Source organism: Mastigoproctus giganteus, chromosome 9 (assembly GCF_048544385.1).
Source record: "Mastigoproctus giganteus isolate SK-2022 chromosome 9, ASM4854438v1, whole genome shotgun sequence".
In the NCBI taxonomy this organism is placed as follows: Eukaryota; Metazoa; Arthropoda; class Arachnida; order Uropygi; family Thelyphonidae; genus Mastigoproctus; species Mastigoproctus giganteus.
In genome coordinates this window covers 58,907,322-58,926,968 of record NC_143583.1, presented here as the reverse complement: position 1 = coordinate 58,926,968, position 19,647 = coordinate 58,907,322, and the positions used below count along the sequence as shown (strand labels likewise).

General features: G+C 37.0%; 1 pseudogene across 1 annotated transcript in view; it reads right to left on the bottom strand.

Annotated features, from left to right (window-relative positions):
• Nucleotides 1-444: 444 nt before the first annotated feature.
• The window catches only part of LOC150080270 (ras-related protein Rab-11B-like), a 109,501-nt pseudogene continuing 90,298 nt past the window's right edge, over nt 445-19,647 (bottom strand). The window contains exon 5 of the transcript XR_016547424.1: nt 445-1,369. The product of XR_016547424.1 is annotated as a ras-related protein Rab-11B-like (transcript). The remainder of the gene's footprint in view (nt 1,370-19,647) is intronic.

Below are 19,647 nucleotides of genomic sequence, written 5' to 3'. Positions count from 1 at the left end.
ACTTATCAATATAACACAGTATTTAATATTTTTGGCCAGTTTATACAAGGAAAATTACAGCTATAGGAGCCAGTTCTAATGCCTTGATTTGTGAAAAATTTATAGTGATTGCAATTTATGTTGCTCCTACCACATTATTTTGTATAAATGTTCAGCTATGCAATTAAAATTTGTTTCAATAAGTAGTTTGCTACTGTTCACTCTATAATATGTCAAAGGTTTGGAATTTACATAGAAACTTTAGAGTGATTCAGGATCTGTGTGGCAGAGGTGCCAGAGTGCAAAAATATAAGGGTTAAATGTTAGTGAGCTCAGCCAGATTGGTGAAAAGTGCATTTTAAATTTCAAGTTATCAGAATTGTCACAGTGAAGATATCACAATGATACACACAAAATACCTTTCACTGCTTTTGTTCTAGTTCCTACAGTAATGAGAATAAGAAGTGCTAGTGAAAGTATCAAGTTTTATTCTACAATAACAATTCTAGAGGGTGGAAAGAGGAAACATAAGATTTTTTTTTACTATCTTTTACATGCAACTTAATTCTTACAAATTACTGAAACATTTCTATGAAGCATAAACATAATCAATATAAAATATTTTAAATCAATGGTCTGAAATACAGTTTGTGAAACCTTGTCATTAGACTGGAGGTAGAAAAGTACATATTTATTTAAAGAAACAATGACATTTCTGATTAGCACCATCTTATTGAATATACAAATATTTAAAAGTTTATAAATTCTAAATAGATGCTTCCTATAATTCTGGGAGCTATTATGGGTAGGATTGTTAATTTCAAACTGCATCATCAATCTAATAATGGAGTTATTACATATTTGTTTCTGAAAGTTTATACTAAAAACCACACACAATATAAATAGGCTCCGGTTTAAAAAAATAATTTTCTCTTTGGCTGGAAGGTAATCAACATCCTAGGGCAGTATTTCGCAACCTATGGTATTTACACTGAAAATAAAAAAAATTTACCCTATTACACAATAAAAAAAAAATAAAATCATTCAATAAATCAAAATAGGTTGGGATCCCCTGCCCTAGGGCATTCAATGATAATTTCTTATTACCCAAACAGAATAATTTTACAATCAAAGAATGCTTTAAAATAACTTTATAAAATATAGAGCCATTTCCTATTAAAAAATTATAATCAGATCATCTGAAGTGCATATTATTTTAATAATTAAGGAGCGTCAGGTGCACATTTCCAATAGAAAAATTACTGACAACAAGTTTTACGTCGTGTGTCTGCATTTTCTGTAGGAAGAATGGGGGTAGGCCTAATGATGTCTCCTGCAGGATCGTCTACATCATTCCTGATTTGCTTCTGCGATACTATACGATAGATCTCTAAAAATAAATATATATCATATTAAGAATTTGAGTTGTAAGCCATTTAATACTGTTTAAATAACTTGATTATATAATTTTAACCCTTTTTTGCAAGTTAGTTTCCAGACACTAAATTTTTGAAAATCAAGGAATTTGTGTTTTGTAAAAATTGGGAAAACTATGTAAATAAAATGTTTTTAAATATTAATTTTTCCTATTTTGACTTAATAGCCAAACATTTTATAAATACTGGTAAAAAGGAAATAAAGGTTAAAAAAAAAAAAAAAAATATATATATATATAATATATATATATAAACTAGTTTCATTTGATTATCTGAATTATAGAGAATTTCTTCAATTTCAGCTTGTTAACCTAGTTTTGATCTGTTTTGTTGGCACTTCATTGAAACTGCCTTCTAAATATATAAACATGTTCACATCTACAGTGTCTACATAGGAAATTCTATATGTATATTTACACTTATGGAAGTGTTAAAGAAATATCTAAAGGAAAGTGAAACTACATAAACAGATTTTAATGGCATACATTTTACTGCTGGACTTCTCAAGCAAAAATTTGCAATGTTCACAAAGTTTTGAATGATTGGTGGGACATAACACTGCATTTTTCTTTTGAAATAATTTAGTATGCTCATCCTGGTATCGAAATATTTAATCAAGGGTGGTTGATAAACATAATAGCTATGTCCCTGGTGTAACTCACCAAAGGTATAGCTCTCCACAACAACCAGAGTTACAGTACGTTCAAAACAAAGATTTTTTTTTTAAAGTTTAGAAAGGACTGCGAATTCCTTGTAATACACTTAAGTACATTTGTGAGTTTTGTCAAAATTTAGTTTATCACAGAATTAATCTAATGATACAATATTCTAGCAAGCACATTCTGTGGAAAAAAAATGTGCTTTAATGCAGAGTGAACTGTGAAAACACAATGAGCCTCTACTGTATAAACTGCTGGTTTGGTTAATTTTGATTCTCTGTAAACTTATAATTTCATATTTGCAGAATAGATTTCCTTTATTAAGCTTTAAACTAAAATTGAAATATACATCTAGCTTCTACTGTTAATAATTGTTAGGCCAAGATATCAACTATGAGCAATTAATCAATTAAATTTATAAATCCTTGCAATTTTTATTGTTAATTAAATTGTATTTAAACAGAAATCATGCCTCAGACTAGAGCAGAAAAGCAACATGTGCAAAGTAGCAAAAGTGCTGTGGTTTGCGGGAGAACTGTAGGGGACACCTCTCCAATGCATCACAGTCTAAAAAAAATGTGCAAAATGAGACATGTTTGCAGATCTATCTCAAAAAGGACATGAACTAGCCATGGAGGATGTCTGTGTGTGTGCTAGCTGCAGAGAATGTGAAGAAATTAGGAGTCAACTCAGAGTTCTGATGGGTGTCTATGAGAGCATGAAGAGTCAGGTGGATGCCCTCGAAGAAATTAAAATGGAGAGGGGGGCATCAATCTCTCAGCTACCCAACTCAATGCCAGAGCTTACTCTTATGCACCAGACAACACATGCATCCTTCAGGGCAAAATATGCTGATCCTACAGGAGCTAGTTATTGCTGGTGACTCAATTGTCAGGGAAACGGGAACTATATTGTGCAAAAAGGATACGTAGAATAGAACCAAGGTACGTCTGCCAGAGGCAAACGCTGATGTCGTAGTAGAGCAGATATCATCTTTTAAGGGCACAAAAGGTGATGTCATTGTACATGTTGGAACAAATGACATTAAGTGTAAGAGATATGCAGATTTGCTTAGCAAGTATAGGTCAATGTTGAAAAGTCGCGAGTTAGGGTTTTGAAAGTGTTTGCAATCCTGCCCAGACACGATATGATGAGAGCCTTGTCAATCAATTGACACCTGGAGAGACTGCGCAGGGCTCATGGGGTAGAACATTTCTCAGCATGGTCTGTGCTTGTTGACAGGAGACTGCTTCTACAAGGATGGGATACACTTAAATAGAAGGGTGCAAGATTATTTGCTGATGCTATCGAGGCAATGTTAGGTGGGTTGGAAAACTGCTAGCTTGGGGGGGGTTTACAGAATAATAGATTAACAGTAGCTGCAGGTAGAGGCAGAAATGATTCTTGCACTGCTTCTATTGGAATGAGCAGCAGCCTGGAAAGCCAGTTGCTGGGGATTTCAGGAACTGCTAGGAGTCATGAAACAAGTAAATACATGGGCTGTGTTAGAGTAAACTAAGAGTAAGAACAGGTGCATGTACACCAATGCTAGGAGTATAGTAGATGAATTTGAGATGCTGGTTAGGACATCCAAGGCAGATATTCCTGGTATGTCAGAGACGTGGTGCCAATCATATATAAGGGATGCAGAACTGGGATTTGGGGAGTAGAATGCAAACAGAAAGGACAGGAAGGGAGGTGGGGTTATGCTGTCAGTTTGGTGTGACATAAGCACTGGTAAAGGAAAATTGAGAGTAGGACTTTGTTATACACCTAATGACTCTGACGAGTACAATGAACATTATAAAGAGAAATAGAGTGGGCCAGTAAATCAGTGTCTTATAATGGGAGATTTTAACTTCCCAGATATAGACTGGAATTTGTGGGTTGGTCACTCGCACACTAGCAAAACTTTTGTGGATTTATTGGATGATCGTTTTCTACAGCAGCAGCATGTTAGAGGCAACAAGAGTGAATAAAAGTCTTGATCTTAATGCATAAATAATCAGCAGTGATTATTTATGCATTAAGAATTTAGAGATAAAATGAACCGCTAGGTGGCAGCGATCACAGTGTACTGGTGTGGGATTTACTTAAAGCTGTAACTTTACCCATGGGGTAAAGGGAAGGGTTTTCACTTTCATAAAGGAGAATACAGTGATTTTTTAGGTTCTATACAGTGGGACCAATTGATGATGTTACCAACAGCAAATTCTAAATGGGAAGCATTCGGGGAAGTAATTTTAGAAGCTACTAACCTTTTTGTTCCAACTAAGAAATACTGCTCTAGGTTTAGGCCCAAATGGATGTCAGATGAACTAATGAGAATCGTGGCAGAAAAGAAAAATGCATGGGATGCACAGGAATTGTCAGGAAACACAGAAACCTATGGTAGATACAAGCTGGTTTGTAATCAAGTCACAAAGGAGGTTAGGCAAGCGAAGGCAGATTATGAAACACTTTGGCAAAGAAAAACAGCAAAGACTTCTTTACTTATATAAACTCTAGAAGGAAGGGGATCAATCTGGTTGATCTACTTGATATCAATGGTTTGACTGTAGATGACCATTCTCAGATAGCTGCGAAACTAATTGAGTATTCACACATGTAGATGCAAAATATTTAAGGAGGAGAGGGCCAGAGAGTTAAATAATTTTGTAATAACTGAGAGCAAAGTGGAGGAGAAACAGTTAAAGTTAAACATAAGAAAGGCACATTTGGTAGATGGGATCTATCCAGTTATATTAAAGGAGGTGGCAATGGAAGTAAGTAAACGCTTAGCCATAATTATGAGAGCATCCTTGGACTTGGGGGAAGTCCCCACAGATTGGAGATGTGTAATTACTCGTCACCTCAAAGGATGATGAGTAATTACAGACTGTTAATTTGTCTTGTGTTCCAGGGAAAATAATGGAGTCACTGGTTAAAGAAGCACTGCAGGATCATATAGACAAAACACAGTCATAATTTAGACAAGCACGGGTTTGTCAAGGGGAAGTCTTATTTGACCAATCTGATTGGATACTATGATGTGGTCACAAAGGAACTGGATGCAAAAAATAATTTTGATATTTACTTGGATTTGAAAAGAAAGCTGTATACTGTTGCACATGGAAGACTGCTTTACAAATGGAGAGGTATGGCACTAAGGGTAAGTTACTACAATGGATAGTTGAGTGGGAGATGACAGAGTGGTAATCAATGGACACTGCTCTTCGTGGACAAATGTTATTAGTAGAGTTCCCCAGGATCTATGCTCAAGCACATGGTGGGTGACCACCCAGGTGTGAACCAACGTAAGCAGAGGTCGAGGTGTGGCACCCACACCACATGGAGGTGTGCTGGCCCTCTGTGTTACCAGGCAGTACTTGGTGGTAGATGACTCATCAACTGGTGCAATATCATCACTTTGCTTATTGGAGGCTTGAAGTGGTGGAACCCATGTTTAGTCGCCAGAGCTAAGTTCCGGTGAACCCTTCCCCATCTCTTCCATCCTGCAGTATGATTGATGACTTTTGAGGTTATGACCACCATCGTGGGGAGATCCAATCTTCCTTACATTTCGAGAGTACACGGTGTTCGCAAGCCGGCTGTTAGTTAGTACACCGGACCGAACCTATTGGTAACTCTCTAGGAGGCTTCCGGATCAGCTAGTGTATAATCTTGCTACCTCTACTCTGCCAGATAGTGACTGGAGGGAGTCCGATTAGTGTGTATGCAGGGGGGCATTGCCGATGCCACGTTATATCAAGGATCTGGGTATATTCTTACCACGTGTATGCCATATCCAAAAAATTTCACTCCTTCATGCAGCATGCACCACCCACTTTTTCTTACTATTGAATACACCATAAACTGTCAAACTAATACAGTAAGCTTATCTACAAAAAGATCTAAACCTCCCAAACACTTCCTAATTCATTTCACAAATATACATGTTTCAATTCTAATCTCAACGATGTCCATTTCCACTTGTAGTCTGCCAAACCCCAGACACGATAGGAGGGAGTACATAATGAGAGCCTTGTCGATCAATTCGGCCCTGGAAAGATTGTGCAAGGCTCAAGGGTAGAATTTTTTTTCAGCCTGGACTGTACTTGTTAACAGGAGAGATTGCTTCTACAGGGATGGGATACACTTAAATAGAAAGGGTGCAAGAATATTTGCTGATGCTATCGAGGCAGTGTTAGGTGGATCAGAAAACTGCTAGTTTGGGGGGATACAAAGACTAATAGTTTAACAGTAACCGCAGGCAGAGGTGAAGGTGATTCTTGCACAACTTCTATTAGAATAAGAAGCGACCTGGAGCGAGGGGTGTTGGGGGTTTCAGGGACGGATGGCAGTCATCATGGAATAGTTGGGTATATGGGATGTGTTAGGGTAACAAGGAATAGGAATAGGAGCATGTATGCTTGCATGTATACCAATGCTAGAAGTATAGTAAATAAATTTGATGAATTTGAAGTGTTGGTCAAGACATCAAAGGCGGATATTGTTGGGATAGCAGAGACGTGGTGTCACAAAGATATAAGGAATGCAGAACTGGAATTTGGGGAGTACAATGTGTACAGAAAGGATAGACAGGACAGAAAGGGAGGGGGTGTTATGCTGTTAATTAAGAAAAACATAAAATCAAAGGAAGTGCACCCAGTTAATATAGATGAACAGTGCTCTGTTGAGTCAGTTTGGTGTGAGATAAGCACTGCGAAAGGAAAAATAAGAGTAGGAGTGTGTTATAGGCCTAATGACTTGAATGAGTACAATGAACAATTGTACAGAGAAATAGAGTGGGCCAGTAAATCTGAATGTCTTATAATGGGTGATTTTAACTTCCCAGATATTGACTGGAACTTGTGGGTTGGTCACTCACACACTAGTCAGACTTTTGTGGATTTATTGGATGATTGTTTTCTGCAGCAGCATGTTCGAGAGGCAACCAGAGAAAGTAACACTCTTGATCTGGTTATCAGCAGTGATCATTCGTGTATTAAGAATTTGCAGATAAAGGAACCACTAGGTGGCAGTGATCACAGTGTGCTGAAGTGGGATTTACTCAAAGAGGTAACTACCGTCAGGGGTAAAGGAAAGGGTTTTTGCTTCCGTAAAGGGGAGTACAGTGGTCTCCGACAGTTTTTAAGTTCTGTACAGTGGGATCAACTGACGATGTTACAAACAGTAAATTCTAAGTGGGAAGCATTCAAAGAATTAATCGTGGAAGCTACTAGACTTTATATACCGATTAAGAAATATCGTTCAAGGTTTAGGCCTAAATAGTTATCAAATGAACTAATGAAACTCGTGACAGAGAAGAAAAATGCATGGGATGCATATAAATTATCAGGTGACGCAGAAGCCTGTGGCAGATATAAGCTAGTCTGTAATCAGGTCACAAAGGAGGTTCAGCAGGCGAAGGCGGATTATGAGAAATCTTTGGCAAAAGATGCTAAGAAAAACAGCAAGGATTTCTTTACTTATATAAACTCTAAAAGGAAGGGGATGAATATGATTGGTCCACTTGACATCGATGGTTCGACTGTTGATGATCCTGCTCAGATAGCAAACAAACTGAATGAGTATTTTGCATCTACATTCACACGTGAGGAGTTATTACAATTTGAAAATGGAAGAAGGTTATCAAATTGTAGCAGTGTGCTTAATGATTTTGTAATAACTGAGAGCAAAGTGGAGGAGAAATTGTTGAAGTTAAACACAAGAAAGGCACCTGGGGTGGATGGGATCTATCCAGTTATTTTAAAGGAGGCGGCAAAGCAACTAAGCAAACCCTTAGCCATAATTATGAGAGCATCCTTGGACTCAGGGGAGGTTCCCACGGACTGGAGATGTGCAAATGTGTCCCCAATTCACAAAGGTGGATCGAAGGGTGACACGAGTAATTACAGACCAGTTAGTTTAACTACTGTTCCGGGTAAAATAATGGAGTCGCTGGTTAAAGATGCATTGCAGGATCATCTAGACAAGACTGCAGCAATAATTCAAACACAGCATGGGTTTGTTAAGGGAAAGTCTTGTCTGACAAATTTGATTGGTTATTATGATGTGGTCACAAAGGAACTGGATGCAAAAAATAATTTTGATATCATATACTTGGATTTCAGGAAAGCTTTTGACACTGTTGCACATGAAAGACTACTGTACAAATTGGAGCAGAATGGTATTAAGGGTAAGTTGCTACAATGGATAAAAGGATGGTTAAGTGGGAGAAGACAGAGGGTGGTAATCAATGGGTGCTGCTCTTCGTGGACTAATGTTATTAGTGGAGTCCCACAGGGTTCGGTGTTGGGTCCACTGTTGTTTTGTGTATTTATCAATGATATTGATGAAGGTATATCAGGCTTAATGTCGAAGTTTGCAGATGACACAAAGGTTGGCAGGGTTGTTAATGACAGTAATGGCAGTGTGCTAATGCAACAGGATCTAGATAATTTGGGCAGATGGGCTAAGAAGTGGCAACTGAAGTTCAACCTTGACAAATGCAAAGTACTGCATATGGGTAGAAGTAACCCCAGAGACACGTACCAACTGTGTGGTACTACACTTAAGGTGGTAGAAAATGAAAAAGACCTGGGAGTAATTGTGCAGTCAGATATGAAGTTTTCTGAGCAGTGCAGACAGGCTGCTAGGGCGGGTCATGGGGTTTTGTCAATGATATATAGGAATTTTGCTAGCAGGGAAAAGGAGGTGATTGTCCCTCTGTATAAGGCAATGGTCAGGCCACGCCTTGAGTACTGCGTACAGGTCTGGAGGCCTCATTTTAGGAAGGATGTAGATTTGCTTGAGCGTGTACAGAGAAGAGCAACACGATTGGTGAGGGGAATGAAGGGATTCTCTTACCAAGAGAGGCTTAAGTTCTGCAAATTGCAGTGGCTGGAGACTAGGCACCTGCGCGGTGATCTGATTGAGGTCTATAAGGCCTTGAATGGGTTGAGCACGCTGAATTCTGATGGGATCCTTCCACTTGTTCAGATTACCAACCTACGGGGACATAAGTTCAAATTAAGAAAGGACAGATGTAGAATAGATGTGCGGAAATTTGCCTTTAGCCAGCGGGTGGTTAATTGCTGGAACAAACTTCCATCTGTCGTTGTGGAAGTTGATAGGTTAAATAAATTTAAGGAGGAACTGGACAGGCATTTGGAGGGAATGGTGTGATTTTTTTTTTTTTTTTTTGGCTGATGCTGCATAAGCTCCTATACTTGCTTTCTTGCATCATGTGCTACTACTACTACTACTTTTTCTGACAGAATCACAGTTACCAGTTGATTCAACTACTGCTCATCTCAGTTGCCCAAATTATTCGCTGTACGATTCCTTTCGCCTCAAAGGTGGTACTTGTGCATATGTCTGTTTCGATATTCCTCAGAGACTTGGTAATTTGGAATCTCCTCTTTTGTATCTTCTCTGGCTTGAAATCTCTACGTCATTGTGTCAAATTCATTTGTTGTCTCTAGTATTCTCCCAACTCCACTAATCACTTGGAGCTCTGACTTTTTCTCCATTTGCAACTTGACTTTCTCCAGTCCAACTTTCCTAACAGTGAGGTAATTTTCCTTGGTGATTTTAATATTCACAACTCCAGCCGGCTTCCGTTTTCTAGTCACACCAACCCAGCTGGTAGAGATGCTGAGGCTTTTGCAATTACTAATTACCTTGCACAGATCGTTCATTTACCAACAAGAATACCGGACAATCCTAACCATACAGTCAACATGCTTGATCTTTTTCTCACTAACAATCCTTCTAAGTACACGGTCGAAGTGAGAGGTCCTTTAGGCACCTCAGATCACAACTTGGTGATTGTCACTTCTCCAATGGAGCCTTTATCTCATGGCTATTCTCAACCTCTTATTGTTTGGCATTACAAGAATGCAAAATGGAATGACTTGGAGATTGCTCAGATCGGGTCAGTGAAATTATTCTTGCAGGAATGGAATCCTTTATCCCACACTCCAATTCAAAATCTCGTCCTTTATCTAAACCTTGGTTTTCCAATAAATGTGCCAATGCTGTTCAGGAGAAGAAAATCACATAATCTACTTGGCTTGTTTCTAATTCTTCAGTTTCATTTTCTGCCTACACCAAAGCTTGCAACAATTGTAAAGCAGTTATTGATCAGTCGAAACTAGAGTTTGAACAGTCTAAGAGTAGAAAACTTGCTTCTTGCCCTAATGGTAGTCGAGCATTGTGGTCTCTTGCCAAAGCTATTGCACGCAACTTCTGCCCATCTCTGTTCCCACCTCTGTCCAAACCAGATGGTTCTGTTGCGACTTCAGCCAAGGATAAAGCTGACCTGCTAACATCCCATTTTTCCTCCAACTCGTGTATTAATGATCTTAGTAAAACACATCCCACCATTTCAAACACGCTCCATTCAATGCCTCCTGTGGTCTTCTGTCAAAAGGATGTGAGAAGGATTTTGACGAATCTTGATGAAGGTCCTGATGGTCTTTCTCCACTTGTTCTCAAAACCTGTGCTCCTGAACTTACTCCTGTTCTTTGCCGCCTTTTTTCACTTTCTTATTCCAAAGGTGTTTTTCCTTCTGCATGGAAATTTGCTCATATCCAGTCAGTTCCTAAAAAGCGTAACAAATCCCTCCCATCCAATTATCATCCCACTGCAATTATTTCTACTCTTCCTAAAGTAATGGAGAAATAAATTAACCGCCAACTCTTAAACTACCTAGAAACCTTCCGTCTGATCAACGATCGCCAGTATGGTTTCCGTCAGTGTCGATCCACTAGTGATATTCTGGCTTATGTTACTCATTTATGGATTAATTCAATGGAAAAGTTCGGTGAAACACAAGCAGTTGCTCTTGACATCTCAAAAGCTTTCGATCGTGTTTGGCATAAAGGTCTTCTAAACAAGCTTCCATCTTATGGTTTGCCAACTGTTTTTTGTAATTGGTTATCCAGTTTTCTCTCTGATTGCTCACCGAGGGTGATGGTAGATGGCAAGGTCAGCTTCCTACATGAGGTAGAAATCACAGTCTTCTAACTTCACTAATGCCAGTGTCCCCCAAGGTTCAGTTCTTTCCCCCATTATTTTCCTCTTGTATATTAATGACCTTCTTCCACTGACTGGAAATCCTATCCATAGTTTTGCTGATGATAGCACATTGTATTCCACTTTCCATCTTGAGAAACCTTGCCCTGCTCAATCAGCTTCAACTCAAAAATCTGCTACCAGTTCCTTAAATGCCAATCTCCAGTGGGGCAAAGACAACTTAGTTGATTTCAATCCTTCTAAAACTCAGTCTTGTCTTATATCTCGCAAAAAAGATTCTTCTGCTCCTATGCTTATCTTTAGTGACACTCCCATTTCTAAGCAAAATGATATATCTCTTTTGGGGATTACCCTGACTTCTAATCTCTCTTGCACATTACAAATATTGCTTCCTGTGCATCTACAAAACTTGGTTTTCTCTTTCACTCTTGGCGTTACTTTTCTTCCAAACAGCTGTTCACTCTGTACAAATCGCAAATCCACCCTACAATGGAATATTGTTCCCACATCTGGGGTGGTGTCCCCAAAACCTCTCTCAGGCTTCTTGATTCTGTTCGGAAGAGGGCAGTTAGGTTAATTAATGATTCATATCTAACAGTCTCTCTCCACTCGCTGTCTCATAGACATACTGTTTCTGCTGCATGCCTCTTCTACAGATATGTGGGGAATAGATTCAAATTGAGGAAAGACAGTTGTAGAATGGAAGTGCAGAAGTTTGCCTTTAGCCAGCAGGTGGTTGATTGGTGGAACAGATTTCCTTTTTTTTTGTGATTGATAGCCTAATTAAAACCAAGACAGAACTATACAAACGTTTGGAATGAATGGATCAGTGAAATGGGAAGTTTTTTTTTTTTTTTTTGGGGCGATGCTGTATAAGCTTGCTTTCTTGCATCATGTGCCTATGCTAATATTTCTGCTATTAATATATGGTTATTTTTGTATTATACTGTTTTTTTTTTTTTATGAGAACTGTGTTCGTACACCCTTGGTAGTAGTATTTATCATCAGTGTAACAGCCATATTTTTATCTCATGATAAAAACAGGAGATAAGGTGAAACTACAAATTCTGTCCCCACCCCCACAGATGCCAAACTGGCTTCACATGATCGTTAACAACCATACCAAACCAGTCATTGCCTCCCACCAGCCATGACAGACATGGCAGTATGTACCACTGGTTTGTATCCTTGCTCCAAGGATAAAGAAAACTGATAGTTACTATTGGTGCTACCAACAGTAGCTGGTGTATTGACAACAGAACAGAAGAGTAACAATAAAAAGAGGGAATTAAAAAATGAGTGAATGTAAGTATGAATTTAACACTTGTTAGTAACCATTCTGGGAAGGAAATCTAACAGGAATTTAATAAGGATCATTAATGAAGTTGACATTAATCACTTTATGAGTATAGCATGTTAAATGCCTAAAGTTATGCAAGGGGAGAAAAATTTATTTCTATGTTGTTTGGTGGCAGTTGCCTAAACAGTCAGTTGAAGCAACAAAAAAATTAATAAGCAAATAAAAGATAACACTACAGGAATATAAATCATAAAATTGCAGTTTTTACTATTTGAATGAAAATGACAAACAAGAAACAATGGATATATCTGCATGTTAAATAAGGAGTTGTAATTTAACTTAGTTTTTTTTTTTATTCCTAGTGTTAGTGATTCAAAAGGAAATGGAAACTCAGTGGTGTTTGAACATAATTTAGGGGTCACCTGAGGGATGACTCTTCAAACCAGCATGAACTGTTCATCAATGAGTAAATATCTGAAATATTTACTACTTTCCTAAATATAGTAACTTTTACTACAATAGTTTCCAAATTCATTTTATGATTTTTGTACAGAAATTGCATATGATAACCTGACAAGTGACTCACCATTGTCTTAAACTATTTGGCCTTAAAGAGTGACATGATACTGGGCAAACACCAGTGCTGTGTATGTTTATAGCTCCAATTTACTTGTTTTTCTTCTCCAACTAGTTTAATAAATATCTGTTCTTACCATAGCTGCTTTTGAAAGATGTATTATTGTTTTCACATATTAAAGATGAGAACATGAAGCATTATTGTTTTCACATATTAAAGATGAGAACATGAAGCTCTACATTCTCTCAAAATAGATGCAACTCTGTGGGAAGTAATGAATATGATTTAAAATTTTGAACACTGTGAAGCATGCCAAATTTGAAATAAACCTGTTAAAACAGAAATAATTAATAGTATCGCAAATGATATGCTTGTTTTTAATTTTTTAATAATATTTATATAAATATAAGCTGAAATACCAGCTGCCACTACACTTTAGGGATATTCAAAAAAGTTTCAAGTTTGTGGTATTAGTTCAAGTTTAAAAATATGATAGCCACACTATTTTTAAACTTCAACAGCAAAGAATATTTTTTATTTTTCAAGTAAAAAAATATGGCAGATTCTCTGTTAATAGAAATACAGAACTGTTCACTGCACATGATTCCTTCAAGTTTTGCTGTACTGGCTTTATTTTGTGTAATGATTTACAATACAATTAAATGAAAAGACCACAAAAATTTACCAAAAATTTACCAAAAACTTACAAACATATCTGGTCTTGAAAATTATTGCATTTGGTGTAGACCCAGTGAACCTATCACCCTGAATATATTGAATATGCAGTGAAGTTTCCAATGGGCAAGATGGTCTAGTGATTTCCCTTAATAAATAGGAATCACTAAACAGCAATATAAACATTAAGTATGACTCTGGTTACCCTTCTGGATTCTTGTGAAATCTTATCCTCAGATCAATATTGGGACTAGATGCTATAACGTGTGTGTGTGTGTGTGTGTGTGTGTGTGTGTGTGTGTGTGTGTGTGTGTGTGTGTGTGTGTGTGTGATTTCTGGATTTTGGCCATAACCGGAGTTCTCATGAGCTGCTTATTTGGATATTACCAGAGCATTCCAATAAATCATGAAAAACGTGGAATGTGTTGGGAACATAGGTAAGAGAAGATAAGATCCTTAGATGAATTGAGACAGAGGATTGTAATTAATGGTTTCTGTTCAAATTGGACTATGTATAAAAGTCGAGTCCCTCAGGAATTTTAAGAGCTGGAACCATTGTTTTTTTTTCTGAGTTTCTTAAATAACACTGATGAAGAGTTAGGGGGTGATGTAAACTTTTTCAGATAATATCATGATCAGGAGAGATGGTCATCAGGTCATCACTCCTTCAGGATGACTTGGATAGGCTTCGAAGATGAACAGAAAACTGGCAAACTATACAAGCAAGGTCTTATGCTTGGAGAAATAACAACCGAAAAATAACTTAACACTTGAAGGGGTGGAATTAAAAATGTTACAGAAGAAAGGGATTTGGGCATTACATTTTACAAAAAAGAAGAGGCCAAGCTTTCCAAAAAAGGTACAAAGATAGGTGAAGATCAGCAAAAAGGAGAAAAGATTTCACATAGGCAAGCTGCAGAACTTGGTAACCAGGTACCTTAGAGGAGGATAGTAAATTTAATGGTGAAATTTTCACATTTATAATTACATACTAGAACCAGCAGCCATATAAATTCAAATTACAGGATGAAGTACAGACTGATTGTAGGAAGTTTTCTTTTAGCCAGCAAGCTGTTAAATAACAGAATAAGTTACTTCTATGGGCAGTTGAAGATGACAACTTAGGTGGGTTTTTTAGGCCTCTGCTGCACCTACACAAGTTTTTTTTAGGCTGGTGCAGCAAAGGCCTGACCCAGGTTAAGTTAGGCCAAGCCAGAGTGTGTGAGTGAACCATGGTTCGTCTGTATCACTGCTAAATAAGTGTAACAATCACATTCATTGCCAAAATGATTAACTTTGAACTCCACTGACTTCACAATTAATGGTAACAGCTCAACTATTAGGGTTTACTGTACCTACCTTATGGTTTTGGAGGTAAAAAAGTGGTTACTCAAAGTTTGTCATGTTGGTGAGCTGATATTAGGAAATGAAATGTCTGTTACCTCTAGTTTATTATTCAATACATGTTTCAGAGTGAATGGTTCTTGAGATTCAGCCAGGGTCAGAAAAAACTGCCATATCCTGTCCATAACATATCCTGTTATGGACAGGGCAGTCAATAAGCAAGTGCTTGACAGATGCTGGACTTTAGGCACATCAGCAACTTATTCTATATTGCACCATTGTGTGTTACATCTGGCATGTGCTCATAGGCCAATTTGCATATTGTACAAGCTGAAAGATCCAGAATAACTTATGGGGAACCCTACTCCCTCTGCCTAAGATAAGCCTCAACTGGTGAGGACATTAAAATTTTCTGAAGTCATAGATGGAAACTGAACCAAGACCTCTCAAAACGAGTGACAAGTGGTGAAACCACTATACTGTGTGACAGTATAGGTGTTTCACAGAGAACACTGCAGTTGGTCTGAATAACTGAGAAATTCAGAAATTATTAAAGCTTTCTGATTTATAATTTATTATTTCAGATCTAAACAATCTTTCTAGTGGCACCAAGAAAGGCAAGTAATGCATAATTTAAACAATTTCCTGTTATGCTTCAAACTGCAATTTGACCAGTAAAACAACCAAGAAATGAATATTTTCAACTGTTTTTACTGACTGCTTTATATATTAGCTCAACTGTGCATTTATACCCTAGACCAGGGGTCTCTAAACTTTTAGAGAAGCGGACCACATGAATTTTTGGCAGGCCAGAAAAAATTCCTAATTACTGAAAATTACATTCTCCGCATAACTTTAATGTTATGCAGAGAAGCAAAATTTATACCTACCTATATCTACAGATTCAAAAATAAATCGATGGATATGTAATATAAAATATACTAGTTTGTTTATATCAAAATTTAATTAACTTATTTATTGTACTAATCACAAAAATAATCAGTAATACAACAAAATTATAATTAATGAAAAGAATGTGGTTGTAGAGTGCAATTAAGTTTTGTAATATCTGGTAGTAGTAGTAGTGGCATGTGATGCAAGAAAGCAAGTGTAATCAGAAAGCAAGCAACTGATGAGCTTATGCAGCATCAGCAAAAAAAAAAAAAAAAAAAAAAATCACACCATTCCCTCCAAATGCCTGTCCAGTTCCTCCTTAAATTTATTCAACCTATCAACTTCCACAATGACAGATGGAAGTTTGTTCCATCAATTAACCACCCGCTGGCTAAAGGCAAATCTCCGCATATCTATTCTACATCTGTCCTTTCTTAATTTGAATTTATGCCCCCTTAGGTTCGTAATCTGAACAAGTGGAAGGATCCCATTAGAATTCAGCGTGCTGAACCCATTCAAGGCCTTATACACCTCAATCAGATCACTGTGCAGGTGCCTAGTCTCCAGCCACTGCAATTTGCAGAACTTAAGCCTCTCTTGATAAGAGGATCCCTTCATTCCCCTCACCGATCTTGTTGCCCTTCTCTGTACACGCTCAAGTAAATCTACATCCTTCCTAAAATGAGGCCTTCAGACCTGTACGCAGTACTCAAGCCTGACCATTGCCTTATACAGAGGGATAATCACCTCCTTTTCCCTGCTAGCAAAATTCCTATATATCATTGACAAAACCCCATGACCTGCCCTGGCAGCCTGTCTGCATTGCTCAGAAAACTTCATATCTGCCTGCACAATTACTCCCAGGTCTTTTTCATTTTCTACCACCTTAAGTATAGTACCACACAGTTGGTACGTTTCTCTGGGGTTACTTCTACCCATATGCAGTACTTTGCATTTGTCAAGGTTAAACTTCAGTTGCCACTTCTTAGCCCATCTGCCCAAATTATCTAGATCCTGTTGCAGTAGCACACTGCCATTACTGTCATTAACAACCCTGCCAACCTTTGTATCATCTGCAAACTTCGACATTAAGCCTGATATACCTTCATCAATATCATTGATAAATATACAAAACAACAGTGGACCTAACACCGAACCCTGTGGGACCCCACTAATAACATTAGTCCAAGAAGAGCAGCACCCATTGATTACCACCCTCTGTCTTCTCCCACTTAACCATCCTTTTATCCATCGTAGCAACTTACCCTTAATACCATTATGCTCCAATTTGTACAATAGTCTTCCATGCGCAACAGTGTCAAAAGCTTTCCTGAAATCCAAATATATGATATCAAAATTATTTTTTGCATCCAGTTCCTTTGTAACCACATCATAATATCCAATCAAATTTGTCAGACAAGACTTTCCCTTAACAAACCCATGCTGTGTCTGAATTATTGCTGCAGTGTTGTCTAGATGATCCTGCAATGCATCTTTAACCAGTGACTGCATTATTTTACCAGGAAGAGAAGTTACACTAACTGGTCTGTAATTACTCGTGTCACCCTTTGTGAATTGGGGATACATTTACACATCTCCAGTCAGTGGGAACCTCCCCTGAGTCCAAGGACGCTCTCATAATTATGGCTAAGGGTTTGCTTAGTTGCTTTGCCACCTATTGGAACTAGTGGTTTTAAAGCACTAGTTCCAATTCTTAAAAAGTCATGTGAATGCAGGTCAGTTAGAAGTGATTGTATTTTTAATTTTACATATTTCATTTTTGAAAAGGTCTGCTCACATATATAAGTACTTCCGAAAATTGATGTAACCTTTCTTGCAAAATTTTTAAATTTTGCATAATCTTACTCGGATAATATTGAATAAAATTGAATTAAATTTTTGTTTTTAAATATTGTATTCAGTGCATCATTAGATTGAAGGTCTACCAGCTCTGTAAATTGTCATCAACATCGTTGACGGGTACGTAAAACAGGTTTTGAAAAAGTTCAACCACCTTTGAATTATTTTTAACATTAGAAAATCTAGCCACAAAAAATTTTTGTGCAACAAACTAATGTTAACAAAATTTTCAGTGTAAAAATTACAACTAAGCATATTTTTAGATAAATTATCGCAACATGGAAAATGTGAAAAATTATTCCGAAGTAGTTGACTTTTAAACAACTCCAGTTTTGTTTCAAATGCTTTGACATTATGATACAATTCATTAACATAAAAAAGTTTGTCTTGTCCTTGTAGTTTCATATTAAGAAAATTCAGGTGTTCACATATACAGTAGACTCCAGGATAGATGGTAAAAAACAAATCGCGGATAATCAATTTCCCGGTTAATCCAAAAATACAAAAGTCCTCGACATACATAAGAGATACGTTCCATGACTTCTTTGTCAAGTTTTACGTAACTCAGGAATGATTAATAACATATTGCTACTATATTATTATTAACAAATCTGAACTCCGGGCGATACTTGTTAATGTTTGGCCATTTTCATACATTAGTATTAGTTTAATTTTCTGATCCAAATCGATGGCTTTCCTTTCGTTGGTAGATTTACTAGTAGCGCTGTCACTTATTCTCTTAGTCGGTACCACGATAACGGTCAAAATAAAATTTTCTGAAAAGAACTTTACAGGGTTAAGGGGGAAACACTAATCACCTCACACGAACTCACATTTTACTAAAGCACATTTCTGGAGGTCACTGCCATTGAACAATTTGCATCTTCCAGGTTACTGGGCTTTTCTGTTCATGCATCTAATTATAAACGGGTAGTAAACTCGTTGCATTTGTGATAATACCGATAGCTGGAATTGTGTGGGTTTTTATGTTATTATGGTGAAATGTGTCCCCTTCACCGAAATCTTCAGTCATATATAAAAAAAAAAAAAAGAACCATAAATAAATTGTAAGAATCCTATTTCTTTGCTTGTTACTCCGTGTCTCACTTGTGCAATTTGTGAGTGCCGTGATCGTCATTATTGATTGTTTATTTTATTTATTTATTATTTTTGTTTTAAAATTTTACAATCCTAAAAAAAAAAAAAAAAAAAATTGGGCGAAAAAAATTTACATAAATCCGTAGTTGCGTAAGTCGGGGTCTTACTGTATCGAAAAATGTTCAGCAACCTACGTAAAAAATATGCCGATAAAAAAAAAAAAAAAAACTTACTACGTACTATTCACGTGTCCAATAACGACGCGTCCCTTTATTTTTTGCAATGTCGATTTTAAGTCTAACAGCTTTCCTATATTTTTTTACGATGTTGCGGTTTGGTCATCAACATTATAATGGTTCTTTAGAGATTTAACGGATGCACCGCTTTCAAACTTTTGAATAATTTCAAGTTTTTGTTTAACTGAAAACGCAACTCTTTTGCGTTTACCCATCATTTTCACAATTTCTAAACAAACAAAAAAAATTACTATAAAAAAAATTCTGACATCCCTGACATAAATAATGAAACAATTTGTCCTTTTGCGCTGCAACGGAACATAACAATCGACATGACGCACTAAAACAAACTAAACATTTGTCTCTTTTTTTTTTGAGCAGTGGGTGTGAAGACAGTGGGAGTTGCAAGATAATAGGCACACTAATCTCCCAATAATGACTTATAATGCCGCTTGTCGCTTATTTACGACTTGCAAAATATCTGTTTTGCAAGTCGTAAAAAAATAGATTTTTTGTATAAACAAAAAATCTGTTTATATCTATTCTAGTTATTACTTGAATTTT